The sequence below is a fragment of the Peromyscus eremicus genome, chromosome 19, assembly GCF_949786415.1.
Source record: "Peromyscus eremicus chromosome 19, PerEre_H2_v1, whole genome shotgun sequence".
NCBI classification, from domain to species: Eukaryota; Metazoa; Chordata; class Mammalia; order Rodentia; family Cricetidae; genus Peromyscus; species Peromyscus eremicus.
In genome coordinates, this window is record NC_081435.1 from 45,196,026 (window position 1) to 45,209,975 (window position 13,950).

Here is a 13,950-nt window from a genome sequence, read left to right on the forward strand (position 1 = left end):
CCATCTAATTATTTTGAGAGAGGTTCTTGCTGAGGGGACATCAGCTGACTTCAAACTTGCAGAGATCTCCTGCCTCTGTCTTTTGAATACTTCACCCCCACAGCTGGCGAGCCTTATGACCTAAGAAAGAAGAAATTCTGTAAGGTCATAGCTGGCATAGATAGTGAGCCCTCTGATGGATATGGGCAAAGTGAGTTGAAAACCTGGGAAGGACTCACCATCCTAGTCGCCACAAAGAGCATGTGTGATGGGCAGGAAGTCAGACTATCAACATCGGCAGGAATTTGGAAGAAGTTGATCCCAACCTTCACAGTTGAATTTGGGGATTCCAAGGCTTCAGGTGGAGCAAGTCACTGCAGATGTAGTGGAAATAGTGAGAGAACCACAGCTAGAACTGAAGCTTGGGAGGAGAGAGGCAGTCTGTGAGCATCCGTTGTTGTGGGTGAGCACAAGATGGCACACCTCTTAGAGCTCCAGGAGGACTTGCTGGAGGATGCACACTGACTCCTGGACTTTATCTCACACAATGAAGTGTTGACACTGCTTGGGAGACGGGACAAGTACGACACAAATGGGAACAGACAAATGATGGCCAGGAGTTTGCTGGATACTCTGAGGGAAGGCTGCCCTGACGAAAGAGATTGTGTTGTTGGTTTGAAAAGAGCTAGCAGATTTGATGATTCAGAACCTACTGAGAGAGCAGAGTTGACGGAACAAGCGCCACATACTGTACTGTTTTGTCAAGAGACTCAACACCCTATGCTTCTTCCAAATCCTACCTATTGTGGTTAGAACTATCTTGAAGATCACAATAATCTTTCCTGACAGGAAAACCAGTCAGGCAGCTTTGCTAACCCTGCTGGAACAGGAGCTGATCAAGTGATTTGATGTGGAGACCAAAGTGTGCTCTGTCCTCATAGAGCTGATTGTCCTTCCTAGAGCAAAGACGACAGGAGGACAGAGGCTGTGGCTATGTGCACGATGCTCCTATGGTTGGAAGGACACTACAGAGCATCTTAGCCTCCCTTTCGTGAGGTACACTGTGACTGTAGAATGTTTGAAAAGTCTGTGCTGCCAATTTTGAACATATTTGAAAGGGAGTTGGCCAGCAAGCTACCAAGGAAATGCTGCTGCCCAAGTTTTTCCGGTTATGTTCTGATATTTTGTGGGGAGTTAGAAAGGCCTATGCTGAGTGCTTCATGACTATTTCATGTATAACATGTTGGGAAATCCAAGGAATAAAGTTATCAGCGTTATTGTGGTGGTTGAATTCACCATAAGCTCATATATGTGAGTGTTTGTTCCTGTAGTTGGAAGTGTTTGGGAAGGATTAGAAGGTGTGGCCTTATTGGAGGAGGTGTGTCACTGGGGGTCAGCTCTGAAGATTCAAAAGCCAAAACTATTCCCATTCTCTCTCTCTCTCTCTCTCTCTCTCTCTCTCTCTCTCTCTCTCTCTCTCTCTCTCTCTCTTTCTCTCTCCCTGCCTCTTGTTTGTAGATCCTATGTAACCTTGCAGCTACTGCTCCAGTGCCAATGCCTGCCTGCCTGCTTCCTGCCATGTACCCCACTATGATGGTCATGGACTCACTCTGAAACTGTAAGTCTCAGTTAAATGCTTTCTTCTATAACTCGCCTTGGCCATGTTGTCTTATCACAGCAACAGAAAAGTAACTAAGACTGCTTTTTCTTAACTTTATCAGTGATCCTTCTGGCTGGGTTGGCCAAGCAGCCTTTTGTCTGTCTGTCTGTCTGTCTGTCTGTCTGTCTCTCTCTCTCTCTCTCTCTCTCTCTCTCTCTCTCTGTGTGTGTGTGTGTGTGTGTGTGTGTGTGTGTGTGTGCATACATGTGTATGTGTCTCTCTTTTTGTCTCTGAGGGCCTTTCATATCTCCTTTTATTGAATGTCAGCTGAGACAAAAATAGCATCAATGATCACGTGTAGAAGAGCAGATAAGGATGCTCCTTCAGATCTCAGCGTCCTTTATCCCAAGGCTAGACTGGAAAGCACACTCAAAGACTGTACTTCTTTGACATCCAGGAACTCTCCAGGGGACATAGATATTTCAATAGATAGCTTCTTACTCTCTGTACTTTGTCCTCCACATCTCATCAGGAAGCACCCAGTAATGAGAATGATTTTTTTTAAAAAGCCTGCTAGCACAAGTCTATTCCCACCAGAAGTTGGCACCAGCCAGCTCCCCAGATTTGGCTCACTTAGACCAGCAATTGTTCAACCCCTTCCATTTCTGGAGAGACTCTTCTACCTGAAATAGATATTGACACAGAGCTCGAACAGGACTCCAAGGAGAGATGCTTCCCAGAGAGAGCAGGAGTCTCCATAAGGGGCTCTCCTGATATCACCATGGCCATCCAGAAGGAACTTGAAGAAATGACATAGAACCTAGAAACCCACATGGATGAGACATGTTAAAGAACAGGTGGGAGGTACTGTCGACTGAACTGCAGACTTCCAGCCTGGATGCTCATGAAGAGGCTGGCAGTATAGATCAGTGGAGTAAGGTGCAAGATGAACTGGGTATAAATGAGCTACCAAGCTGTAACAAACCAAGAAAACCAGATTTTAATAAATCAAGATGACTCCATGCCCTTAGTTAGTGCTGCTGTTGACAATTTGAATGTCATTTCTAACTGTGTCCATGAAGATATGGAGGTGAACACCAATGGGGTAACAATCGCTGTAACCCCAAATGAGGAGAGGAGATGTCCAGTGCAAGATGTCATACTACAAGCTTTATAGATCAGTGCTTGTCAGTGACTGATCTCCTTTAAGCACAGTTGACACTAAGATCACTAAGCACTGGGCATACAACCTGCCAGGTGTGGCCCTGACACTCAGCAGGTAGAACTGGCACTGCCTAAGAGAGATTTACAAGTCTCTGGCATCAGACACACAGTGGCAAGTGCAAAGAACTTTAGCATTCTCCATCCACAAGCTTGCAGTTTTTCTTGGAGACAAGTTGACAGATGCAGATCTGGTTCCAGTCTTTAATGGATTTTTAAAAGACCTCGATGAAGTTAGGATAGGTATTTTCAAACATGTGCATGGTTTTCTGAAGTGTCTTCATATTGACAAAAGAAGAGAATATCTGTATTAACTTCAGATGGTTTGGATGACAAATAATTGTACAACTTGGTGCTTTTGAGCTGAACTGGCTGAAGAGCTATTTTACTTCGGGAATTACATAGTTCCAAATGTTTTTATCCTTACTTGCGTCTCATTGTTCTGAACCTGTGTGCAGACAAAGTTTCTTCCATCCATTGGATTTCCTACAAGTAGAACAGCAAAGTGTCCAGGAAGCTCTACATGATGACTCCCCCAACCTTCAGAGTAGACCTCATCAATGAGCTGGCAGAGAAGTTTGGCAAGTGTCTTAAACTGTCTGGTCAGCAAGCCTTTGTCTTTGCCTGCCAGGTGAGAAAGGCCTGGGCACGCCTACCTATGATCTTCTTATAATTCCATCTCTCTCAAATCTTCTTATAGTGAGGAATAGAAGTAACTACTCAGCTGTTCACCAGATCACATGCTCCTCAAAGTTAGGCATCTGTCTGGCTCATCATCTCAGCCAGCTGAGCATGTCCTCAAGCGGACATACTCAAGCCATATGCACACACCTGCATGTGTCACTCTGTGCACACACCATATGCAGACACCACAGTGCCCACCAGGATGCAGGTTGGAAACGAAGGTATAGACTGGCAGTCTTGGGTTTCTGCAGAGAAGTTTAAAACTGCAATGGAAGCCAAGCACAGTGGCACACACCTGTAATCTCAGCACTTGAGAGGAGGATCAGGAGTTCAAGACTCATCCTAGTTAGCTTAAATGATCTAAATAGAATGGGGGAGGTAGTCAACTAGGGAACTAAGCCCTAGATAACAAAAAGAAGATTCCGGCTGCTTTTACCATTGCCAGAAAAATTTAAAAAACAAAACAACCAAAAAACAAAACAAAACAAACAGCCCCTTGAGTAAACATAAAACTTGTTTCCTTTGATTGGAACATGATACACGTCTACCTGATGTACTGAAACATCATGTGGTACCTTAAGTAACATGTACAATATATAAATGCTTTGGGTTTGGTTTGGGTATATTATTTTTGTTTGAGTTTCCATGTACCTGAAATTCCGGTTTAACTGTAGAAACAAGAATCTGTACCTCCTAAGATGCTGTTCAGGATTCTGTCCTCCATGTGGTTGTTTGGGCGCGTGCCTGACAGAACGGCCACACTTGTTTCTCTCCACCTAAACTGTCACTGAAGACAACGCCTCTCCACAGACCAGTTTACTGTGCACCTGACATCACATTTTCTTACTGTGGCAAATGACGGGGTTCCAAATGTTAGAGTGCTCCTCACACACACACACACAAAAAACCACTATGACAGATGGTACCAGAGAAAGGGTACTTCTTAGCCTTTGCTGTCATCAAGTGGCCCTGAAACAAACCATCACGCCCCTCCAGATTGGTTGAGACACTGATGCCAGGTACTTGGCAAGCATCCACCCTTCCAGCACCAAAGCCTCTGAAGATGCAACGGGTCTTACTTCCTTAATCCATCAGAAAACATGAACCATAATGGCCTTTCTACTTCTGCAAGAGCCATGGTCTGACTGCCCTGAACCAGTCTGGGACAAGTGTGGTGGTACCTCCTCCTGCTGGCTCAGTGACAGATGCTAGATGATACCCCCAAGTCCAGGGATTTTAAGAGTCAAGGGAAAGTCCACTAACCACTATTACCTTACCTTGACAGAAGAAAAAGTGATTTTTCAGAGGATTATAATGGTTACCAAAGCCTTCTTATCACTTTGTCTTCCTGAGTGAGAGAAACCTGAACTGGCAGAGCATTTCCTTTTGGAAAGGATGAGGTTCCCAGAGACCTGCCTTGCTTTCTCCTGGTTTCATTCAATGAGTGATAAATGACATTCTTATAGCCAGAAGGCTGATGGATAGTGGATGGGAAAGACCTTCAGTATTAGCCTAAGCATCCCTTCCAGGTGCAGAGTCTGTTCAATACCATAGCTGCCCATCCAGCCCTAAGTGTAAATAGTTCTTGGTGTGTATATAAATGACAAAAGAGGCTTTGCTTTGTTTTCAGTTTCTCCTTGGGGCTTGATGTTAACATTAAAACAGACTCTGATTTTGACCCCTCATGCATGACATTGTTGCACATATTTATACAACACTTGCAGAATCTCTCTCTACTAGTCTTTTTTCATGCTGGCCATGACATGGAGGAAATTTCTTACCATGAATAATGTATGTAAGGCTATTTTAACTTGATCATGGTCATCGTGGAGATGTAACTTTTTCTTCCTGTGCTTTACAGGAGCCATTCTGGGGTGGGCAGTCTTAATTGTGCTGTTAGAACTGTCAGGGTACAAGTGCTCGAAGACAGAACTGAATTGCTGAAGCTCAGGAAAAATGTTTCGTGAATGAAGAGATGTTTCTCATTGATGAGCAAAGAAGGCAGTTACTTGAAATGGGCTCTTAGAACAGATGCTGTGAACATTGTTCAAAGGACTTAAACAATTACATAAGCTTACTCAATAAAGTTGCTGCAGGGGTGAGAGGATTGGCTTTGGTTTTTATAGGCGCTCTACTGTGGGTAAAACGATATTAAGCAGCATGGAGTTACAAAGACATCTATTGTGAAAGGGAGAATTAACTAATGAAGCAAACTTCATTGTGCTTGTACATTGTTTTATACATAATTCTATTGCGTGTTATATACATAACTTTTATATGTGATGGGAAACAAAAGAAATTCATGTTGTTTGCTCTGTTGTGATATTTAATTAATTGTAGTGTTCTGCAAATTAATCTTCAATATCTTTTTTTTTTTTTTTTTTTTTTTGGTTTTTCGAGACAGGATTTCTCTATGTAGCTTTGTGCCTTTCCTGGGACTCACTTGGTAGCCCAGGCTGGCCTCGAACTCACAGAGATCTGCCTGGCTCTGCCTCCCGAGTGCTGGGATTAAAGGCGTGCGCCACCACCGCCCGGCTATCTTCAATATCTTTAAGGTATGCCTGTAACAGGATGAAGAAATATACAACATGCTAACATAAATGATACGATATCAGGGGTAGCTATATTAATGTTTTACAAAGAAAAATTCAGACCTACAGAAATTATCAGAGAAAAATGGTATATTACAAAATGGTAAAGGAATTGTGTATCCAGAATGATACAGCAGTTCCCTAATGTGTGCGAGCCAACACCCCAACATCAAAGCACATGAGCCTAAATCGAATAGCACTTCAGAGAGAAATAAATGAACCCATCATTCTAATTAGAGAGTTCGGTGTTCCTTTCTCAGTAATTGGCAGATCCAGAAAAGGGAAAATCATTACTGACACAGTTGAACCGAAGAAGAGTCATCAGTCAACTGAATCTAATTGACATTTACAGAATGTTTCGACAAGCAGAATATAGAACAGTTGCCAAAATAAAGCATATTATGGGCCATACAAAGCACCTCAGCCAACTTTCAGAAAAGGAAATCTTAAGAAGCAAATTCTCGGGACTGGAGAGATGGTTCAGCAGTTAAGAACACTTGTTTGGTTCCCAGTACTCACATCCGGTGGCTCACACTGCTTGTGTCTCCAGGTCTAGGAAATCTGACACCCTCTTTGACCTCTACATGTACGTGCACATAATACTCTTTCACACACAGACACATAAATAAATATAAATGTCTTTTTAAAGTATAATCTTATACCATAATGGAATTAAGTTAGACACCGATAACAGAAAAATACCTGGAAAAATTTCAAAATGTTCGTGATCAAACAATGCACTCCTGAGTAATGTAAAGACCATAGAAGTCCAAGGGATATAAACTATCTTAACAAAATGTAAGTAATTGGGAAATAAAACTTGTCAAAATGTGTGGGCATTGGCAAAGGCTTTGATTTAGGAGAAATTTATAGCTTTGTATGTGTATATCAGAAGGAAACTCCAAAAATCAATAACATAAGCTTCTATTTTAGGAAAATAGAAAAAGAAGAGAAAATTAACTTGAAGTGGAAAGAGAAATACTGAACACCATAAGTTGGTGAAATTTAAAATATCAATAAAGAAAATCAATAAATCCAAACATCAGTTCTTTGAAAATATCAATAAAGTGATAAATATCTGCTCAAGATACTAAGAATGAAAGAAGATTTCAGCTAATAACATCACAAATGGGAGAGGGGCCATCACCACTTATTTCATGGATATTAACAAGGGGATACTGGGAGCAAACCTGTAACCACAAATCTCATATCTTAGAAAATAAGAGACTGCACATGGAAAGATGTGGAGCCTGTTAGAGCCAGAGGGCTCTATGTATTCTTTTTAACCCTTCTGTCTATTAACAGTCTTCACTCTTGCTGTGTAGCTCATGATGGTTTTGCTTTTGTTTGCGTACTGGTCAGTTAGGGTTTGGATTGTTGTGGATGCTCCTTCTCCCAGTCAACCCCCGGCATTCTATCCTCTTCAGCCACATCTCATACCCACACACTCACAGACCTACTACACCCTTTCATGCTTTTACTTACCCACTCTTCTTTTTCACTTCTTTTTTTTCTCCGTGTAGTTTTGGTGCCTGTCCTGGAACTCGCTCTGTAGACCAGGCTGGCCTCGAACTCACAGAGATCCGCCTGGCTCTGCCTCCCGAGTGCTGGGATTAAAGACGTGTGCCACTGCTGCCTGATCCTTTTTTACATCTTAGATATAACTTTCAATACCTTCAACACTAGACTCTGTGGATCCTAATAATATCTCAACTTTCCCCTCCTAGCTTCTGAACTCCTTCTTCACTTTGATTTTGTTTTCTTTTCAAATCCAGTCGAATACTTCTTATCCTTAGCCATTTTCTACTCCTCTCCCTCCCTCCCTCCCTCCCTCCCTCCCTCCCTCCCTCCCTCCCTCCCTCCCTCTCTCTCTTCTTTTGAGACAGGCTCTGATTATGTATCTCTGGCTTGCCTGGGGTTCACAGAGAGCTGCCTACCTCTACCTTCCCAGTTCCGAGACTAACAGCATTTGAAATATGCCACCCCACTCCTCATCTTATTGATTATAACTTATCCTCCAACAGTTATTGAAGTCAAAGTGTACCCTGTATCAATACATCCTCTGCCTTCCCCAGGCTCAGGAAACTTCAAGAAGAGGTGGTGGGAAGAACAAAAGAGATTGATGGTGGGGAGGAGTGCTATGTCATGCTGTCTTCTGCATATGCCCTGTCCATTGCATGTATAAATTTACTTCAGCTATCGGTTACCTGCATAACTATACAGGCTCCAGCCAACAAGATCAGTCAACATACCAACACACAGAACTAATAGGACTCAGTGGGTTACAATAAAGAAAAAAAGGATGAGGGCAGAGAACATGTTGGGAGGTGAGAAAGGAAATTTGGAGGTAGATATGCTCAAGATGCATTGTTTACATGTGTGACATTATCAAGGAAGAAACAAAAGGTATTTGGTAATGCCTATTTTGTAAATGGGCATTCATTTGAAGATACATTGCCAGAGAAGAGATCAAGGTGACAAATACACATACTAAATGATGTCCAACACCAAATGTTATTAGGGATTTGCAAATTAAAACAACACTGTGATAGTTCTATACATTGATAGTGTAAATCAAGCCCACAACAGTAAAACAACAGATGTTGATGAGGATGGAGAAGAATAGGGGTCCACAGACAAGGCTTTGTTCAATAGTTTAGGAGGTTTTTCTTTAAGCAAATGTAAATGTGCTTCTACCTTCCAGCGATGACAGCTCCTTAGTGTTTTCTCAAAGGAGTTCAAAACTTACATTCTCACCAAATCATATAAAAGATTTTTTAGCATCTTTACGCATAATTTTTCAAACTTGGAAGAAAATAAGATACCCTTCAATAGGTGAATGAGTAAACAAACTGTGGTATATCTAAAGAAAGGTCTATTTTTTAAGTGATTAAAAAGAAATGAGCCACCAAGCCCCACAAACTATGGAGAAACCTAATATGAATATTACTGCATGAAAGAACTGAGTTTGCAAATCTACATGGTATATCATCCCAGCTATATGACAAGCCGGGATAGGAAAAAATGGAAGCAATTAAAAGATGGGTGGTTGCCAACAACTGGCAATGTGGGATAGAGTAAGACAACAAGGATATGTGGGAGCAATGAGACTATTCTGTGTGACACAGTACTAATGGGTACCTGATATGCATTTGTAAAACCTCATATAACTGTGAAACTCTGTCTTAATGTTTCTATGTCTATGATAGAACAACATGACAAAAAGTAACTTGGGGAAGACAGGGGTATTTTTTGCTTAGATGTCCCAATCACATCCCTTCATGAAGGGAAGTCAGGGCAGGAAGTCAAGGCAGGAACTGAGGCAGTGTTCCCCATGGCTTGCCCATCCTGCTTCCTTATACTACCAAGGACCACCTGCCCAGAATTGGCACCAGCCACAATGTACTGGGCTTTCCAATTTCAATCACTAACCAAGAAAATGCTTTATAGGCTTGCCTACAGGCCAACCTCGTGGAGGCATTATCTCAGTTATAATTTCCCCTTTTCAGATAACTCTAACTTGTATCAAGTTGACTAAAAAAATCAAGCAAGACAAACTCTAAAAGTGAACACTAATGAAAACTATAGACATCAATGCATCAATATTATTTTATTCATTGCAATATGAACACCATAATAATGCAAACTGTTAATAATATAATGAATTTGCTTCATGGCCGTATATGGGAACTCTTTACTGCTGTTCAACTTTTTGTTAATGTGAAATTGCTCTTTAAAGATGTCTGTTCATTAAAGGAGTTAGAAAGAGAAGGAGAGAGAAACTGAGACAGAGAAGAGCAAGGACACATAGTCTAACAAATATCTAGAATTTGGGAAATGAAAAGGATCCAGCTCATGTTTCCTCCATTTATAATCTGTGTGTATTTTAGCCCTTACTTTACAGAGACTGGTTTTTGTCACTAGGACATAAGGACAATTATATTAGTCTTCTAGAACTAGTTAAGATTTGAGTGAGCTACTGTACTGAGAAACAAGAAAGATTCCAAATCAGCAACTTAATAGACTACCTTACTACAGGAGGAACAACTGAATGCAAAGTAAATGAGGAAAAACATAATAATGATTAGGACAGAAATGAGCGAAGGCTGCAGTTAATAACAGTGCATTAATATGAGATTATCCATTGGAATACATCAATGCAAGGTATTAATAATATGGTGATATATATATATATATAATATATATATATACACATATATATACATATGTGTATATATGTATATAAAATGAAGCCAGAGACTGTTATTGTTATTTTGTTTTGTTTTAAGATCAACAAAACAGACAAACCTTTAGCTAAACTGATCAAGGAAAATGGGGAAGAGACTTAAGCTACAAAGAATGGACCTGAAGAGATGGCTCAGTGGTTAAGAACATATAATGCTCTTGTGGAGGACTTGGGTTAAGTTTTCAGCACCTACATAGTGGTTCACAAGTTCTATAACTTCAGTTCTGGAGGATCAGACGCTATCTTCTGTTCTCCATGTACATTGGGGCACATTAATTCACACAGACCAACATATATACATACACATATAATAAATAAAGCTTTAAGTTGTAAAATTTCCTAACAAAGTGGAGGCATTTACTACTGATCTTACAGAAGTGAGAAGGATTATTGGGCTGTCCAATGAGCAGATAAGGTCAAGCATTGGCAGGGATGGGGGCGGGGGTGATCAGAACTGTCATTCTGCTAGTGGGAATGTCAAATGATGTACCTACTTATGAAATTAGCTTAACAGTTACTGAAAAGTTTGACCACTGGGCACTGTGATTCACAAGTTCTGATATATACACAAAAGAAAGAAAAACAAATATGCACAACTTGAACAGGAACACTCACAATAGCATTATTGCATAAAAACAAATCAATATCTAAAATTTAATGAACAGATAATAATGCAGTGGAATATTTTCTAGCAATAAGAAGGAAAGAAATAACATTAAAGACTATAAAATGGATGAATCTTGAAAATATATTAAGCAAAAGAGGTTAATCACAAAGGACCCCACATTATAGGGTTCCATTCATACTTATTAGGAAGCTATGATGAGCATGTAAATTAATGTTGTCTGGTACTGGGGATGGGGTTGAGTAGGGTCAGGAACAGATAATGACTTAAACGTGTAAGGATTCCTTTTGGTATAATAAAAAATATCTAAAATTGACTATGGGAAAGAAAATGCAACTTCATGTGTATATAAAAGCCATCAAATTATGTACTTTAAAGGGTGAATTGTATAGTATGTCAGTTATATTGCTTTCTATTTAATTTTTAAAAGCATTTTTGAAATTAAAATGTAATTACGTAATTTTCCTTTCCTATAGCAGACTTTGTTTTTAGCTACCAACAAGCTCCCAAATCATGACATGGGGACTAATGTAATTGTCTTTATTTCTCAGTAAAGAAAACCAGTCTCTGTAATGTAAGGGCTGAAATATTACCTAAAAATCAATTTAAAGAACATGTTGTAATAGGAAATGTGCTGGATGACAAGCAAATACACATTTTAAAAAGGTAAGGAGTTAAAAAAAACTCCTGTTTTGAAGCTTCTACTGTATTGTAAGGCAAAACTCAAATTTACCTTCAAATTTAAAAAACATACCTTGGATATAATACTTTCAAGGCAAAAGCATGAATATGGCTATCAGGCAGACATGAAAACATGCCGAAGGGTGTAATCTACACAGATGGTTATTTCATTATGGGAATCTATGAACAAATAAATTTGTATCAACATACTTAAAAAAACTGTAGGAAATACTACAGGAAATGGAAACATTAGATAGAGGAGATTTTAATTCCACTGCCTCTGTTCCTAGCATATGAGTGAATAAAAATGCTTGTTAGTGGATAACTAATACCAATAATAGGGTAGTTCTAATTGAGTTTCAAGAAATTAAATTTCATTTATTTGCATTCTTCTTACATACTCATAACTGGATTTAGAGGCTGAAGAGATGACTCTGTGGTTAGGATCACTTCCTGTCCTTACAGAGTACCATAATTTGTCTCTCAGTACCCATGTCAGGTGACTCACAACTGTCTGTGACCTCAGCTCTAGGCTCATCCAATGCCCTGTACTGGCCTCCATTGGCATTTGTACCCACCTACTCATCCACCCTATGTGGTAGTATTGTGTTCCCCAAAATATTGTGCACCCTAATAAACTTATCTGGGGTCAGAGAACAGAACAGCCACTAGATACAGAGGCTAGAAAATGGTGGCACTCACACCTTTAATCCTAGCATTCCAGAGGCAGAAATCCCTCTGGATCTCTGTGTGTTCAAGGCCACATTGGAAACAGCCAGGCATGGTGACACACACCTTTAATCCTAGAAAGTGAGCCTTTAATCCCAGGGAGTGATGGCAGAAAGCAGAAAGGTGTATAAGGCGTGGAGACCAGGAACTAGAGCTGGTTAAGCTTTTAGGCTTTTGAGCAGCACAGTTCAACTGAGATCCATTTGGATGAGGACTCAGAGGCTTCCAGTCTGAGGAAACAGGATCAGCTGGGGAACTGGCAAGGTGAGGAAGCTGTGGCTTGTTCCGCTTCTCTGATATTCCAGCATCCACCCCAATACCTGGCCTCAGGTTTGATCTTATTAATAAGAACTTTTAAGATTCCTGCTACAACCCTACACATAAAAAAAAGAAAAAGTAATTTTTTAAAAACCTGAACTTAGCAAATCATATTTTAGGCCACAAATAAATTATTAATTGAAAATTTTACATTAGGTGATATAAAAAATAAGTGTAAATATAGGAGTAGATGGGTACATGATAGCAAGCAATTCACTACTTATTGAAAACTAGGCAGTTCAGGAGACAAGGTTATATAATTAATATGATAAAAGACATATCTTTGCTGTATACAAGCAACAAAAGAAAAACTTTGTTAACAATGGCAAGAAAATTTATAAAATACTTAAGAAAATATTTAAAGAGAAACTAAGATGTATATTTTTTCAGAAGCTAAACAGTATTTTGGTAAACAGCATTATAAATGTGCCAATTCTCTAATACAATCTGTTTACATAGTTGGATCCCTATAAAATGTTTTATAAACTTATTTTTAATAAAGATGGACTGATTGTAAATATCTAATACTTTAACTACAGAAAGATAAAAACAATTTCTACATGGAAGTCTACAGAAACACCATGGACAAACCCACAGCATAATTCCACAGCGTCAAAATAAAAACTACAAAGACAGAAAAATATGCATGTATTGCATATAAAAGTGTATTTTTTATTTTATCATGTAATGATTTACTACAAATTAATTTTAAAAGCAATATTATAACAGAGGTCATAAGAAGGTGTTATTGTTTGAAGGAGAATGGCCACCAGTGGCTCATATATTTGAATGTTTGGTTCCAAGTTGGTGGAACTGTTTGAGAAGGATTAGGGTGTGTGGCCTTGTTGGAAGTCATATGTCACTAGTAGTGGGCTTTGAGGTTTCAAAAGCCCAAGTAATTCCCAGTTAGCTCTCTCTGTCTCTCTCTATACATCTGTCTCTCTTTGTGTCTTTGTCTCTGTCTCTTTGTCTCTCCCTGCCTCTTGCTTGTGGATCAACATGTAAACACTCCTGTGCCCACCTGCCTGCTGCCATACTCTTCAGCATGATGGTCATGGACTCACCCTCTGAGACTGTAAGCCCCAAATAAAACCTTCTTTCATAAGTTGCCTTCATCATGGTGCCTTCTCACAGCAATAAAAAATAACTAAGACAAAAGGTAAACAATTTTTTTAAGCCAGAAAATACCGTGCATCACTCTTCATGAGATAAATACAAAGGAAGACATTTTCATGTGTACACCAGCAGTTTCAAATGTCTGACAACACACTACCAA

At 39.8% G+C, this 13,950-nt stretch overlaps 1 pseudogene; it reads left to right on the top strand.

Annotated features, from left to right (window-relative positions):
- The first annotated feature begins 453 nt into the window (after positions 1-453).
- On the top strand, positions 454-4,588 carry LOC131895623 (serine/threonine-protein phosphatase 4 regulatory subunit 1-like; annotated as a pseudogene).
- The last annotated feature ends 9,362 nt before the right edge of the window (positions 4,589-13,950 follow it).